This window comes from Hordeum vulgare, chromosome 2H (genome assembly GCF_904849725.1).
Source record: "Hordeum vulgare subsp. vulgare chromosome 2H, MorexV3_pseudomolecules_assembly, whole genome shotgun sequence".
Lineage (NCBI taxonomy): Eukaryota > Viridiplantae > Streptophyta > Magnoliopsida > Poales > Poaceae > Hordeum > Hordeum vulgare.
This window is the reverse complement of record NC_058519.1, coordinates 651,121,898-651,139,259: the sequence shown is the minus strand read 5'-3', so window position 1 is coordinate 651,139,259 and position 17,362 is coordinate 651,121,898. Positions and strand designations below refer to the sequence as shown.

Sequence of the window (17,362 nt, the reverse complement as noted above, 5' to 3'; positions counted from 1 at the left end):
GAATGGGAAAAGAAAAGGTTAAAACTCTCTTATCTATGAACCTGGGGTTGTTTGGCGAAAGTCAATGTGACAATCCCAAAGAAGCGCAAGCTAGGACCAAAAACTGTGGATTGTGTTTTTCTCGGATATGCTTTTCATAGTATTGGATATAGATTCTTGGTTGTAAAATCTGAGGTATCTGACATGCATGTCGGTACAATCATGGAGTCAAATGATGCGACTTTCTTTGAAGATATCTTTCCCATGAAGGATATAGCTACCTCATCTAATCAGGAGATGCCTAATTCATCAAACCATGAATTAGTCACTGATACGTCTCAAACGTATCTATAAATTTTGATGGTTTCACGCTATTATCTTGTCTTCTTTGGTTGTTTTATGTACCTTTTATATCTTTTTTTGGGACTAACTTATTAATTCAGTGCCAAGTGCCAGTTCCTGTTTTTCCGTGTTTTTGACTCTTTTCAGATCTGATTTTGGAACGGAGTCGAAACGGAAGAAAAACCCCGAAATGATTTTTTCCCGGACGAAAGAAGACCAGGGGCTTTTGGGCCAAGTCAGGTGGGCGCCATGGAGCCCACAAGCCCCCACTCCGCCACCAGAGGGGAGGCGACGGTGGGCAGGCTTGTGGCCTCCCTGGCCGCCCCCTGACCTAGGTCTTTGGCCTATAAATTCCCAAATATTCCGCAAAAAATCAGGGGAGCCTCAAAAATACTTTTCCGCCGCCGCAAGCTTCCGTTTCCATGAGATCTCATCTGGAGACCCTTCCCGGCGCCCTGCCGGAGGGGACTTTGGAGTTGGAGGGCTTCTTCATCATCATCATCGGCCCTCCAATGACTCGTGAGTAGTTCACTTCAGACCTACGGGTCCGTAGTTAGTAGCTAGATGGCTTATTCTCTCTCTTGGATCTTCAATACAAAGTTCTCCATGATCTTCATGGAGATCTATCCGATGTAATCTTCTTTGGCGGTGTGTTTGTCGAGATCCGATGAATTTTGTGATTTGTGATCAGATTATCTATGATATATGTTTGAGTATTTGCTGATTCCTTATATGCATGATTTGATATCCTTGTAAGTCTCTCCGAGTCTTGGGTTTTGTTTGGCCAACTAGATCTAGGATTCTTGCAATGGGAGAAGTGCTTGGTTTTGGGTTCTACCATGTGGTGACCTTTCCCAGTGACAGTAGGGGCAGCAAGGCACACATCAAGTTGTTGCCATCAAGGGTAAAAAGATGGGATTTTTATCATTGGTTTGAGATTATCCCTCTACATCATGTCATCTTGCTTAAGGCGTTACTCTGTTCTTATGGACTTAATACACTAGATGCATGCTGGATAGCGGTCGACGTGTGGAGTAATAGTAGTAGATGCAGAAAGTATCGGTCTACTTGTTTCGGACGTGATGCCTATAGAAATAATCATCGCATAGATATCGTCACGACTTTGCGTGGTTCTATCAATTGCTCGACAGTAATTTGTTCACCCACCATCTACTTGCTTTCATGAGAGAAGCCACTAGTAAATACTACGGCCCCCGGGTCTATTCACATCTCCACTTTTACTTTGCTTTGTTACTTTGTTGCTTTCAGTTCTCACTTGGCAAACAATCTATAAGGGATTGACAACCCCTTCATAGCGTTGGGAGCAAGTTTTTGTGTTTGTGCAGGATCTTGAGATACTCCTCCACTCGATTGATACCTTGGTTCTCAAACTGAGGGAAATACTTACCACCGTTGTGCTACATCACCCTTTCCGCTTTGAGGGAACACCAACGCAAGGCTCCAAGGCCACGGGGGAAATCCTTTGCATACTTGCCTAGGAAGTCCCTTAAGGCGTAGCCGTAGCAGAAGGATTCCTCGTGCCGTCGACACACCTATTTATCGCGCCATTGGAAGGTCTTTTGTTGCAGTAGCAGAAGTATTTCTGGCGCCATTGCCAGGGATACACGGCAAACATCAGAAGTATTTCTGGCGCCGTTGCCGGGGAGGAGAAATCAAGATCTATCCAAGTAGGTCTCACAAACTCTTCTCTTGCATTTACTTTTGTTGCCAGTTTCCTCTCGTTTTCCTCTCCCCCACTTCACATTTGCCCTTTTCATTCGCCTTTCTCCTTCGCCGTTTTCTTTTGCCCTTGCTGTTTTCCTTTGCCGGTTTCTTGCTTGCTTGTGTGCTTGTTTGTTTGTTGAAGACATCATGTCTGAAAACACCAAACTTTGCGACTTCTCGAGCACTAATAATAATGATTTTATTAGTACTCCGATTGCTCCTGCCACTAGTGCGGAATCGTATGAAATCAACGCAGCTTTGCTGAATCTTGTTATGAAAGAGCAATTCTCTGGCCTTCCTAGTGAAGATGCCGCATCCCATGTCAATACCTTCATTGAGCTTTGCGATATGAAAAAGAAAAGAGATGTGCATAATGACGTGATTAAGTTGAAACTTTTTCCTTTCTCGTTGCGAGATCGCGCAAAAACTTGGTTTTCTTCTTTGCCTAAAAATAGTATCGATTCTTGGGATAGGTGCAAAGATGCATACATATCCAAGTATTTTCCGCCGGCTAAGATCATCTCCTTACGTAACGATATCATGAATTTCAAGCAACTTGATCATGAACACATTGCACAATCTTGGGAGAGGATGAAGCTTATGATTAGAAATTGTCCGCTCATGGCTTGAGTTTGTGGATGATTATACAAATCTTTTACGCTGGCTTGAATTTCGCTTCTCGCAATATCTTGGACTCCACCTCAGGTGGAACGTACGTGGAAATCACGTTAGGAGACGCTACAAAACTCCTAGACAATATCATGACCAACTACTCTCAGTGGCACACTGAAAGGTCGCCTGCTAGCAAAAAGGTGCACGCTATAGAAGAGATTAACTCGCTTAGTGCTAAGATGGACGAGTTGATGAATTTGGTTGCTAGTAGAAATGCTACCGTAGATCCTAATGACATGCCACTATCTTCTTTGAGTGAGAGTAGCAACGCTAGTTTGGACGTGAATTTTGTTGGTAGGAACAATTTTGGCAACAACAATGCTTTTAGAGGAAACTATGTTCCTAGGCCTTTTCCTAGTAACTCCTCTAACAATTATGGCAATTCTTACGGCAACACTTATGGAAATCACAACAAATTACCCTCTGATCTAGAGAGTAATATCAAAGAGTTCATAAACTCTCAAAAGATTTTCAATGCGTCCATAGAGGAAAAACTACTCAAAATAGACGATTTGGCTAAGAGCGTTGATAGGATGTCTTGTGATATTGATGCTTTGAAAGTTATATGTGCTCCTCCCAATATCAACTTGGATGAAACTTTGAAAGCTATGCGTATCTTCATGAATGAGAGCAAAGAAAGAACCGCCCAAATTCGCGCTAGACATGAATGGTTTAAAAGGGTGCGTTCTAGTGATGTGAATCACGAAGATCTTAAAGTGCTTGGTGTGTCTCCTCTTGAATCTTTGTTTTTGCGTGTCAAACCTACTTATGGAGGGGCTGGATATGAATCCACTTTGGTTGAAAAACGCCCCAATGATTCGGAGTCCACCTATCTTGATGATAAAGGTGTGGAGAGTGGAGTAGAAGAAGTCAAAATTTTGGGCAATAATGAAACTCCCACTTCGGATTTCAAGGAATTCAATTATGATAATTGCTCCTTGTTTGAATGCATTTCTTTGATGCAATCCATTGCAAACTCTCCACATGCTTATAGCCAAAGCAAAGCCTTTACCGCACATATCGTAGATGCTATGATGAAATCTCTTGAAGAGAAGCTCGAGCTAGAAGTATCTATACCTAGAAAACTTCATGATGAATGAGAACCTACTATCAAAATCAAGATAAAAAACTATGAGTGCAATGCTTTGTGTGATTTGGTTGCTGGTGTTTCCGCGATTCCAAAGTCTTTGTGTGATATTCTTGGTTTTCATGAGATTGAAGAGTGTTCTCTTAATTTGCATCTTGCGGATTCTACTGTCAAGAAACCCATGGGGAGGATCGATGATGTTCTTATTGTTGCAAATAAGAACTATGTACCCGTGGATTTCATTGTACTTGACATAGATTGCAATCCTTCATGTCCCATTATTCTTGGTAGACCTTTCCTAAGGACTATTGGTGCTATCATCGATATGAAGGAAGGGAATATTAGATTTCAATTTCCTTTAAAGAAGGGCATGGAGCACTTTCCTAGAAAGAAAATAAGATTGCCTTATGAATCTATGATGAGGGCTACTTATGGTTTGAGCATCAAAGATGACTATACGTGATTCCATCACTCTCGCCTAGCTAAGGGCGTTAAACAAAAGCGCTTGTTGGGAGGCAACCCAACGAATATATCCTTTTTCTTTCTGTTTTATGTTTTCCACACTTTCATAATTTTGTTATGATTGTGTTTTTTGTGTTTCTTTTTGCGTTTGTTCCAAGCAAAACCGTTATGATTAGTCTTGGGGATGATCATTTGGTCATGCTGAAAAAGACAGAAACTTTCTGCTCACGAAAAGAATTTTAGTTTTGTTTCTGTAAGAGATTTTGAGTTGATTCTTTTTGCTTCTGATTGATAAGCAAATTATTCAGACTGTCGTAAATTTTCAGAATTTTTGAAGTAGCAGAGGTACACGAAATGTACAAATTGCTACAGACTGGTCTGTTGTTATCAGATTCTGTTTTTGTTGTGTTGGTTGCTTATTTTGATGAAACTATGGATAGTATCGGGGGGTATTAGCCATGGAAGATTGAAAGTACAGTAACCCAACATCAGCACAAGTAGAATTTAAGTTTGCTACAGTACCTAAGGAAGTGGTGGTTTGCTTTCTTGTACTAATGTTATCACGAGTTTCTGTTTAAGTTTCGTGTTGTGAAGTTTTCAAGTTTTGGATGAAGTTCTTATGGACAAAGAGATAAAGAGTGGCAAGAGCTCAAGCTTGGGGATTCCCAAGGCACCCCAAGAGATTCAAGGATGCCGTAAAAGCCTAAGCTTGGGGATGCCCCGGGAAGGCATCCCCTCTCTCGTCTTCAATCCATCGGTAACGTTACTTGGGGCTATATTTTTATTCACCACATGTTATATGTTTTTGCTTGGAGCGTATTGTATCGTAGGAGTCTTTTATTTTTGTTGTGTCACAATCATCCTTGCTGCACACCTAGAGAGAGAGACATGCACACACCATGATTTTGTCGAGCTTCACTTATATCTTTTGGTAGACAATTCAACTCACATGTTCTTCACTTATATCTTTTGAGCTAGATACTTTTGCTCTATGTAATTCACTTATATCTTTTAGAGCACAGCGGTGCGTGGCTTGGTAGTTGATCTATGCTTTTAAAGTAGTCCCAAAAGGGGTAGTTATCCAAAGGGATACGAAAACTTTCACCTTCATGTGCATTGAATAGTTAGAGAAGTTTGATTCGTCTCAATTAGTTTTGAGTTGTGGCTATGGTAATATTGAAGTCATGCTAGTAAGGTGTTGTGAATATAGAAATACTTGTGTTGAAGTTAGTGATTCCCGTAGCATGCACGTATGGTGAACCGCTATGTGATGAAATCTGAGCATGATTAGTATATTGATTGTCATTCTTTGCGTGGCGGTCGGGATCGCGTGATGGTTTATACCTACCAACCCTTCCCTTAGGAGTATGCGTTGAATGCTTTGTTTCGATTACTAATAAAACTTTTGCAACAAGTATATGAGTTCTTCATGACTAATGTTGACTCCATGGTTTAGGTGCACTTTCACCTTCCACCATCACTATCTTCTTAGTGCCGTGCAACTTTCGCCGGTGCACAAAACCCACCATTAGCCTCCCTCAAAACAGCCACCATACCTACCTATTATGGCGTTTTCAAAGTCATTCCGAGATATATTGCCATGCAACTACCACCATGACATGTGCCACCACATCTACTTTGCCTTTGCACGATCGTAAGATAGCTAGCATGATGTTTCCATTGATGTCTATGCCATGCTAGATCATTGCCACGGTACACTACCGAAGGCATTCCATATAGAGTCATCGTTACTCTAAGTTTTGAGTTGAAAGTGTGATGATCATCATTAATGGAGCATTGTCCCATGTGAGGAAATAAAAGAGGCCAAATAAGCCCACAAAAAAAAGAGGCCAAAGAGCCCACCAAATAAAATAAAAGAGAGAGAGAAAAAGAGAGAAGGGACAATGCTACCACTTTTTCCACACTTGTGCATATTGAGCACCATGATCTTCATGATTGAGAGTCTCTCGTTTTGTCACCACCATATAGCTAGTGGGAAATTTTCATTATACAACTTGGCTTGTATATTCCAATGATAGGCTTCCTCAAAATTGCCTTAGGTCTTTGTGAGCAAGCAAGTTGGATGCACACCCACTAGTTTTCTTTAAGAGCTTTCGCATACTCGTAGCTCTAGTGCATCATTTGTATGGCGGTCCCTACTCATTCACATTGATATCTATTGATGAGCATCTCCACAGCTCATTGATATGCCTAGTTAATGTGACTATCTTCTCCTTTTTTGTATTGCAACCTCCACTACATTCCACACCTTCTATAGTGCTATAACCATGGCTCACGCTCATGTATTGCGTGAGAGTTGAAAATGTTTGAGAAAGTAAAGGTGTGATACAATTACTTGGCCAATACCGGGGTTGTGCATGATTTAAATTCGTTGTGCAATGATGATAGATCATAGCCAGACTATATGCTTTTGTAGGGATAACTTTCTTTTGGCCTTGTTATTTTGAAAGTTTATGATTACTTTGCTAGTTTGCTTGAATTATTATTGTTTCCACGTCAATAGCAAACTATTGTTTTGAATCTAATGGATCTGAACATTCATGTCACATAAGAGGAATTACAAAGGACACCTATGCTAGGTAGCATGAAACCATCAAAAATTCATTCTTATCACTTCCCTACTCGAGGACGAGCAGGAGTTAAGCTTGGGGATGCTTGATACGTCTCAAACGTATCTATAATTTTTGATGGTTTCACGCTGTTATCTTGTCTTCTTTGGTTGTTTTATGTACCTTTTATATCTTTTTTTGGGACTAACTTATTAATTCAGTGCCAAGTGTCAGTTCCTATTTTTTCCATGTTTTTGACTCTTTTCAGATCTGATTTTGGAACGGAGTCCAAATGGAAGAAAAACCCCGAAATGATCTTTTCCCGAACGAAAGAAGACCAGGGGGCTTTTGGGCCAAGCCAGGTGGGCTCCAGGCAGCCCACAAGCCCCCACTCCGCCACCAGGGGGAGGCGGCTGTGGGCAGGCTTGTGGCCTCCCTGGCCGCCCCCTGACCTAGGTCTTTGGCCTATAAATCCCCAAATATTCCCCAAAAAATCAGGGGAGCCTCGAAAATACTTTTCCACCGCCGCAAGCTTCCGTTTCCGCGATATCTCATCTGGAGACCCTTCCCGGCGCCCTGCCGGAGGGGACTTTGGAGTTGGAGGGCTTCTTCATCATCATCATCGCCCCTCCAATGACTCGTGAGTAGTTCACTTCAGACCTACGGGTTCGTAGTTAGTAGCTAGGTGACTTCTTCTCTCTCTTGGATCTTCAATACAAAGTTCTCCATGATCTTCATGGAGATCTATCCGATGTAATCTTCTTTGGCGGTGTGTTTGTCGAGATCCGATGAATTGTGGATTTGTGATCAGATTATCTATGATATATATTTGAGTCTTTGCTGGTTTCTTATATGCATGATTTGATATCCTTGTAAGTCTCTCCGGGTCTTGGGTTTTGTTTGGCCAACTAGATCTATGATTCTTGCAATGGGAGAAGTGCTTGGTTTTGGGTTCTGCCATGTGGTGACCTTTCCTAGTGATAGTAGGGGCAGCAAGGCACACATCAAGTAGTTGCCATCAAGGGTAAAAAGATGGGGGTTTTATCATTGGTTTGAGATTATCCCTCTACATCATGTCATCTTGCTTAAGGCGTTACTCTGTTCTTATGGACTTAATACACTAGATGCATGCTGGATAGCGGTCGACGTGTGGAGTAATAGTAGTAGATGTAGAAAGTATCGGTCTACTTGATTCGGACGTGATGCCTATAGAAATAATCATTGCATAGATATCGTCACGACTTTGCGCGGTTCTATCAATTGCTCGACAGTAATTTGTTCACCCACCGTCTACTTGCTTTCATGAGAGAAGCCACTAGTAAACACTACGGCCCCCGGGTCTATTCACATCCATCGTTTACACCTCTGCTTTTACTTTGCTTTGTTAATTTGTTGCTTTCAGTTCTCACTTGGCAAACAATCTATAAGGGATTGACAACCCCTTCATAGCGTTGGGTGCAAGCTTTTGTGTTTGTGCAGGATCTTGAGATACTCTTCCGCCGGATTGATACCTTGGTTCTCAAACTGAGGGAAATACTTACCGTCGCTGTGCTACATCACCCTTTCCGGTTCGAGGGAACACCAACGCAAGGCTCCAAGGCCACGGGGGAAATCCTTTGCATACTTGCCTAGGAAGTCCCTTAAGGCGTAGCCGTAGCACAAGGATTCCTGGTGCCGTCGACACACCTATTTCTGGCGCCATTGGAAGGTCTTTTCTTGGAGTAGCAGAAGTATTTCTGGTGCCATTGCCAGGGATGCACAGCAAACATCAGTCACAATTACTGAACCTATCATTTCGATGGAACACTTTGAAAATATTGTGGAGGAGAACATTGAAGTTCCTACCAGGAGTAAGAGACAGAGGACTCCAAAGTCCTTTGCTGATGATTTTCTTGTGTATCTCATAGATGACACTCCCAGTTCTATTTCAGAGGCCTATGCGTCTGAAGATGCTGACTACTGGAAGGAAGCAGTCCGTAGTGGGATGGATTCCGTCTTGGCAAATGAAACTTGGGACATCACTGATCGTCCTTATGGGTGCAAACCTATAGGATGCAAATGGGTATTCAAGAAGAAGCTTAGGCCTGATGGTACTATCGAGAAGTACAAGGCACGGCTCGTGGCTAAGGGTTATACCCAAAAGGAAGGTGAAGACTTCTTTGATACTTACTCACCCGTGGCTCGACTGACCACTATTCGAGTACTACTTTCACTAGCCGCCTCACATGGTCTTATCGTTCATCAAATGGATGTTAAGACTGCTTTCCTAAATGGGGAGTTGGATGAGGAAATTTACATAGAACAACCAGATGGGTTTGTAGTAGATGGTCAGGAAGGGAAAGCATGCAAGTTGCTGAAGTCTTTATATGGACTTAAGCAAGCACCCAAGCAGTGGCATGAGAAGTTTGAAAGAACTCTTGCAACTGCAGGCTTTGTTGTAAACGAAGCTGATAAATGTGTGTACTATCGCCATGGTGGGGGTGAGGGAGTTATTCTTTGCTTGTACGCTGATGACATACTGATTTTCGGAACAAATCTGAATGTTATTAAAGAGGTCAAGGATTTCTTATCTCACAGTTTTGAGATGAAGGATTTAGGAGTGGCTGGTGTCATTCTGAACATCAAGTTGTTATGAGATGAAGATGGTGGGATTACGTTGCTTCAATCTCACTATGTGGAAAAGATCTTGAGTCACTTTGGGTATGTGACTGCAAGTCCTCTCCCACACCATATGATGCGAGCGTGCTGCTTCGAAAGAATCGAAGAATTGCTAGAGACCAATTGAAATATTCTCAGATTATTGAAGAATCGCTTATCTACTTAGCCAGTGCTACAAGACCTGACATCTCTTTTGCTGTTAGCAAACTGAGTCGGTTTGTTTCAAAACCACGAGATGTGCATTGGAAAGCTCTAGAGAGAGTTTTGCGTTATTTGAAAGGCACTTCAAATTATGGAATTCACTATACTGGACACCCAAAGGTGCTTGAAGGGTATAGTGATTCAAACTGGATCTCTGATGCTGATGAGATAAAGGCCACGAGCAGATATGTATTCACTCATGGAGGTGGCACTGTTTCTTGGAAGTCTTGCAAGCAAACGATCTTAATAAGGTCAACACTGGAAGCAGAACTCACAGCACTAGATACAGCTACGGTCGAAGCAGTTTGGCTTCGCCGGCTCTTGAGTGACTTGCCGGTTGTCGAGAACCCTGTACCGGGTATCCTTATGAACTGCGACAATCAAACTGTGATCACGAAAGTGAGCAGCCCAAAGGATAACCTGAAGTCATCAAGACACATTCAGAGAAGGTTAAAATCTGTCAGGAAAATGAGAAACACCGGAGTTATTGCATTGGATTATATCCAAACATCTAAAAATCTAGTAGATCCTTTTACTAAGGGTCTATCACGTAATGTGATAGAAAATGCATCGAGGGAGATGGGTATGAGACCCACAATTTGAGTTGTTCACAATGGTAACCTATTCTTTGTGATCGGAGATCCCATGAATTAGATGTGGAAGACAAGTTGTTGGTCAACTGAGAGGAAAGTATCCTTATCATTAATAATACCACTCCATGAAGATGCAATACTTTCCTAAACTGCATGGCAGGTTGATATACATCTTAATATGTTCTAAGTGGCTTATTAAAGCAGAGATGTTATCCTACAGAACATCTTTTGAAGAACATACCTATATGAGTCTGATTGTTAACGTCGCAATCTATGAGAGTAGGGTGCTCTCTAGCAAACTCATGAAAGGTCTCGGAGTATGACGCATAAGCTCCACCCGCGGGGAAGTCCCACGGTATCCTAGTATCGATCAAACCTCTGTGTGAAGCTACTTTCGTAGAAAACTTGTAGTTCAAGGCCTAGTCCACTGTTCAAGTTGCTTACTAGTATAGCATAGAGTTCTAGGTGGAAGTTCAACTTAACAGTCTCCACTGCAATATCGGTATATAAACAGTGTTTTGGAACCAAAGGCAATTTTTGTGTGCCTTTGGGATCTGGTGGGGGATTGCTGGAATTTTGTCCAAATATGGGCCAGCCCAATATATATGATTTCAAAAATTCCTAATAAATCCTAGAGGCCCACGCAGCCCATTTGTGCAAGGCAAGAGGTGGAAATGTTTAGTCCCACATTGCTAGTTTAGTGGGAGTTGGACCTCCTTATAAGGGAGGATGTTTCCACACATGTATGATCTTGAGAACAAGAAAGACATACACACGCGCTCCTCCACCTCCGCCGCCCGCCTCGCCTCGTCACGGGTTGCGGGAATGAGCCGAGTCAAACTAAACTTTTTGCCACGCACGACTGATATACGAAAGTCCATTCGGAGAAGCTGAACGTTTTGCTAGTGGATTTTGAAAGCGAACGCTGCAGTTTCGATTGATGTCTGTTCATTTCATATCCCGTCGCTCTCTTCGGCTCCCGTCGCTGGCCTCTCGCCTCCTTCTCATGCGCCTATAAAAGAGAGGTCGCTCCTCTCCAGAGACGACGCATTAGAAGTTCCCATTCGCCACCGGTTCCTTTCTCTATGCTACTGCTACGTTCTTCCCCATCCCGTCTTGCGGCGTGCACCGTTCGTCGGGACAGTAGGCCTCCGAAACTCCGTCTCTTCGAGTCCTGTACGGGAGAAGGGCGATAATGTTTTTGGGGAGCGCTCAGCGCGACTACTGGCTTCCATCACGGACACCGATGATTTCTTCTCGGATGACGACTACTTCGCCGACGTCGACCACCTCTTTGATAACATGGCCAACGACAACGCCAACACCAATCCTACTCCTGCTGCAACTCAGTACGTACTCATGTTCTTCTTCTTTCAGTTTTTACCGCAACTTTTTGCTATAGTATCTCTTCTAGATATGTTCCGTTTCTGTTCATCACTTCATATGATACCTTGTGTATATAGAACGGTTACACATATGTTCTTTTCTAGATCATACGTGCACATGTCTTTTGTCATCTCATCTCTATATTTCATGCCTTCTTCCGTCTTTATCATGGTGGTTACGTTTATCCTAGCTTTTCTTTTAATAAAATCCTATGATAAATTTCTTTTTTTTTCCAACAGCAACATGATGCTCGCTACCTCAAAAGCGGGTCATCCGAAAAACCGGATCATATGTCATCCAAATACATGAGGTGAAATCCGTCTATTCTATTTTTATCAGTACATATTAATTCCTTTGAGAACAACTACTCTGCCCTACGGTATTTTTATACACAGGACAATTATTCATTACAAAGGTGGCGCTATATCGCGAATACAGAGCGGGTGCCAACATCATCATGCGCCAGTGTCCGTCCATGCCGCACTGCTTAACGAACGCGCAAAAGCTGCCGCCCTGCAGGCCAGTCTACATCAACACGCCAGGGGCAGCGGATGACAGTACGAGGTGCCCAATGAACGCGTGCAGATCGCCGCTCGTACGTCCCGGTCTACTGCAACAACACTGAAAAAACTGATATTGTTTTCCAGAATCATGTCTTGCACTCTGTTATTGGAACCCGCGCTGAGTTGCCCAATGGATAGGCGCATTGGCTTGTCATCCCCACGGTCCAGTTTGCTTCAGCACGTCAAGGAAACAAGAGTCAGCCATGAAGGAACCATCCATGTCATGGCTACCATTTGAGTCGGCCATCATTTGAGTAGGTAATTCAAAAAGGCGATCAAAAATGGTCCTGGAGGAGCCAGGAGAGCCGGACCAAGAGAGTATTGCAAGGAATGGGTCAAGAGGCATATGAACTCAATTTGGGCACCAGATATGCCAAGGACATACAATGAGCATCATGAAGATCATCAACTCGCCACATCGTCTCTGGTTTCAATAAGTTTCATCGTCCGACTTTCAAATCTACTCTGGTTTATGCCACAACGAAGTATAAAGAATCTCAAGCCAACTCATTGAGTTGACTTAAGACTCGAGGGCTACACTAACATGACCCGACTAAACCAGAAGACCCATGCCCGGGTTGTCCAAATTATCATAGGAGACGACTCTTCGTAGGATGAGAGCTTGAAAGGAACCCGACAAGGGAAACAAGACCCGACAAATGACTGACTTGTCGACGGCCTAGCATGCTAGCTTTGGACGGACTAGGATTCAACTTGTAATAGAAAAATGACTAGTTGTAGTCCTACTAGGACTCTACATGTAAGCATGTCCCTTCAACTTATATAAAGAGGGGCAAGACACCCCAAAAAGGGGGAGAGGATAGACACACAAGTCTTTGACAAGATCAAACTAGAAACTTTCGACACTAACGGAGCAAAATAATGCCCTTGCAATCGAGATCATCATCATCATCAATAGCAATCAAGCAGGATGTAGGCTTTTACCTCCACCACGAGGGGACGAACCTGAGTAAAACTTGCTTCTCTCGATTCCGACCAACCTCGTTCAAGCTACCACCTAGTTGCGACGACATTACACCAAAGTTCTCTTACGAAGACATCTGTCGTGACAAAATCACGACAATAGGATAGCTGCCCAAAATATTTTTGCATCACTTGGACTAATAAAGCAAGATCCAACAGTTGCTCTAAACATATATTTTTGGGGTTGTTTTATGAGCTGCCAAAAAACTAGCCCTAATAGATGTAAATTTACATTAGGCACGCGCATTCCCAAACACAAAAACCTCAGCCGCCCGTAACCCCGTGCAAGCCGACCGCCGGTCGTGCATTTGGTTGCAGCATACTCCAAATCCTCTCGGATTGTATTCCTATTCCTGAATTAATAAAGCTCCTATTTTGATTCACACAAAAAATGCTTATATCTAGCTGGTTTCTGATCTGCTGCAAATTGTGTGCCGGTCTTCTAATTTGTTGTGTTGACTTTGTGAGTGCAATTAGATTGATAAAAAACTAAAATTTAAAGGCTCATTCAATAGCAAGAAACATTTAAAAACTTTAATCATATAAAATAAGAAACATGTAAGGTGTCTTGGGCAAAATAGAAAACACAAGGTGAGGAAAGGGAGCTTTTGTCCTGGTCAAAGTGTCACGTGGAAAATGTATAACTACATCCTCCATACGTATCAAGTAATGTAGAATATATTTTAAATCATATAGCTGGAATAGCTCAGTTGGCCAGAGCGTGTGGCTGTTAACCACAAGGTCGGAGGTTCAAGCCCTCCTTCTAGCGTTTTTAAATTTATTATTTAGTTCTGTTATGTTCATGACTAACAAGATATTCTTTTTCAAAAAACATATCATGTTCTCTTGTTATATATATCTTTGGTGTATTTTTCATATATTATTTTCTATCATTTTGGGAGTGGCAAAGTATTTCTTTAAATTTATTATTTAGTTCTGTTATGTTCATGACTAACAAGATATTCTTTTTCAAAAAACATATCATGTTCTCTTGTTATATATGTCTTTGGTGTATTTTTCATATATTATTTTCTATCATTTTGGGAGTGGCAAAGTATTTCTTTAAATTTATTATTTAGTTCTGTTATGTTCATGACTAACAAGATATTCTTTTTCAAAAAAACATATCATATTCTCTTGCTATATATGTCTTTGGTGTATTTTCATATATTATTTTGTATCATTTTGGGAGTGGCAAAGTATTTCTTTAAAGCATATCATGTTTTCTTGACGTTTTTCACAAATATTTGTCCACATGGTTCATAAATGCTTTCATACATTTATTTTTGAGAGAAACACCCGAGCCTATTTACTCATCAAATGGAAAGTTTTACAAAGCCCGGGGACACCAAAAGCCAGACATGACGGCCTGGCGCAAGACGTAAAGAGTACTTAGCAATGTTATGAGCATCAATATTGTCTTCTCTCTTCTCAAATTTAAACTTAAAATCTCCTAGTTCAACTCGCAACCTCCTTAATGATCATTGAATTCCCGCCTCTGCTCCCTTTCAGGGGGATACTATTTCTCCTTATTTGTTTTTATTAGCAGCTGAAGGACTCTCTTCTTCGTTGAAAGAGAGGTGCAGGAGTTCTGGGTGGAGATGTTTTCATACATGTTAACATCCGTATGGTCAGGGCCGTTGAGGGGCCTGTACGAGCTGTGCGCTTGCACTAGGCCCCCAAAATCCTGGGCTCTGAAAAAAATCAGTTCTAGGCCGAACATTTCCTCCGTGCGTTCGCCTGAAGGTAGAAAACCCTGTTGCCTTCTTGGGCCTGGTCCGCTCAGGGCCTCGAGCTATGCATGCTGCCCATCATAGACCAAACAAAAGACATCCCATCGCAGTACCTGTACGTACGTTCTGTAGCTCTCGTTCATGTTTCCACATGCCTTGGCTTTCTATCTTGCCTTCGCTTTGGATTGAATCGCCGGCGATGGCTTTGCAGGTTGCAGCCAAGCGTCACGCAGAAATGGAAGAGATAAATACACTGGCAGTCACTAAAGTTGAATCCAAAGCATAATACGATTACTGAACTTCAGAATACGCTAAATACGGTCATTGAATACGAGTTGCGGTGATTATACGGTCATTGGTTCTCTATAAAGCTTCGTATTTTATCCCGTTGACTGGTCAAACTCCCGTTGACTCGTACCACCTGTCACTAGGCGCCCCCATTAGCGGCGAGGCGGTCAAGGGTGAGGCCGAGCTTCTTCATGGCGGCGGCGGGGATCCGTGGCGTGTGATGAAGGCGGCGTGCCTAGACTTGGACCTGTCAGGGTCATTGGTGAGCGAAGCAGAGTGCTCCGTGAGGAGGCGGCAGAACTCGACCTCGAGCACATCGAGGGCGGCGGAGGTGACGCCCTTGAGCCCGGAGAGCACCCCGACAAGGTCGGCCATGAATCGGGGGTCGGCGAGGCTGCGCTTGCCGATGTAGTCGACGATGTCGGAGAGCCAGTCGACGGCGAGGCCGCAGTTGTCGGCGAGAAAGCGGAGTGCCTCCTCGAGGCGATCGACGAGGGCGAGGTAGCCCGACAGGTCCTCCTTGGCGGCGGCGCCCGCCAGGAGCGGCAGCTCGAGGCCGTGCACGACGTCGAACACCCTGAGAACGGCGGCGGCGGGGCTGACGGCACGGTCGATGTTGGGGCTGGCCCCCTCGAGCGCGTCCCGCGGCGCGCGGATTGGGCGCACCCCGGCCTCCGTGGCCGCCATGCGCGCCTGGATCTCCCCCACTCTGTCCCCCGTCCACGCAAGCGCGTGGCTAAGCACGTGAGGCCTCTCCATCCCGGCCTTCAGGGCGCTCCGCGCCGCCTGCAGGCTCACCATTCACCTCCGCCCCTCCTCCGCCGCATCCCCCTGATCCATACTCATCCCACGCCGTCAACAGAAAACCTCGCCCTATGAATGCGCGACCACTCCACGCGTACAACCGTGAGCGAGCTTCTCCCTCTCTCTCACTCGCTCTGGAACACAGGAATTCGTGCAAGAATCAATCAATCTGCCGGGCAGTGGAAACTCTGTTGGAAATATACCCTAGAGGCAATAATAAAGTGGTTATTATCATATTTCCTTGTTCATGATAATCGTCTATTGTTCATGCTATAATTGTATTAACAGGAAACAGTAATACATGTGTGAATAAATAGATCACAATGTGTCCCTAGCAAGCCTCTAGTTGGCTAGCTCGTTAGTCAATAGATGATCATGGTTTTCTGGTCATGGGCATTAGATGTCATTGATAACGGGATCACATCTTTGGAAGAATGATGTGATGGACAAGACCCAATCCTAAGCGTAGCACTAGATCGTATTGTTCGTATGCTAAAGCTTTCTTAATGTCAAGTGTCTTTTCCTTACCGGTGTCCGAAACCATCCGTCCTACGATGACGTGCTATGGAACAAGTAAAGAGACTTACCGGTAACGAGATTGAACAAGCTATAGGTATACCGATGATCGAATCTCGGGCAAGTTCTATAACGACAGACAAAAGGAATTGTATACGGGATTGATTGAATCCTTGACATCGTGGTTCATCTGATGAGATCATCGTGGAGCAAGTGGGATCCACCATGGGTATCCAGACCCCGCTGATGGTTATTGGCCAGAGAGGTGTCTCGGTCATGTCTACGTGTCTCCCGAACCCGTAGGGTCTACACACTTAAGGTTCGATGACGCTAGGGTTATAGGGAATTGTTATACGAGGTTATCGAAAGTTGTTCGGAGTCCCAGATGAGATCTCGGACGTCACGAGGAGCTCCATAATGGTCCGGAGGTAAAGATTGATATATAGGACGGATGGTTTCGGACACCGGAAGTGTTTCGGGCATCACCGGTAATGTACCGGGACCACCGGGACCACCGGAGGTGGCCCCGGGGGTCCATCGGAAGGGGGCAACGACCCCGGGAGGCTAGATGGGCCAAGTGCGGGAGGGAACCAGCCCCTAGGTGGGTTGGTGCGCCCCCCACACTCAGCCCAAGGCGTAGGAGGTGGAGAGGGGGGAAACCCTAGGCGCTGGTGGGCCTAAGGCCCACCTAGGGGTGCGCCACCCCTCCCCCTTGCCCTGGCCGCCGCACCTCCCATCTGGGGGGCTGCCGCACCACCTAGGGTGGGAACCCTAGGTGTGGCACACCCCCTCCCCTCCT

At 44.0% G+C, this 17,362-nt stretch overlaps 1 non-coding gene across 1 annotated transcript; it reads left to right on the top strand.

Annotated features, from left to right (window-relative positions):
- Positions 1 to 13,917: 13,917 nt before the first annotated feature.
- On the top strand, positions 13,918 to 13,991 carry TRNAN-GUU. Its single transcript has one exon. It is a non-coding gene; the product is annotated as a tRNA-Asn (tRNA).
- The last annotated feature ends 3,371 nt before the right edge of the window (positions 13,992 to 17,362 follow it).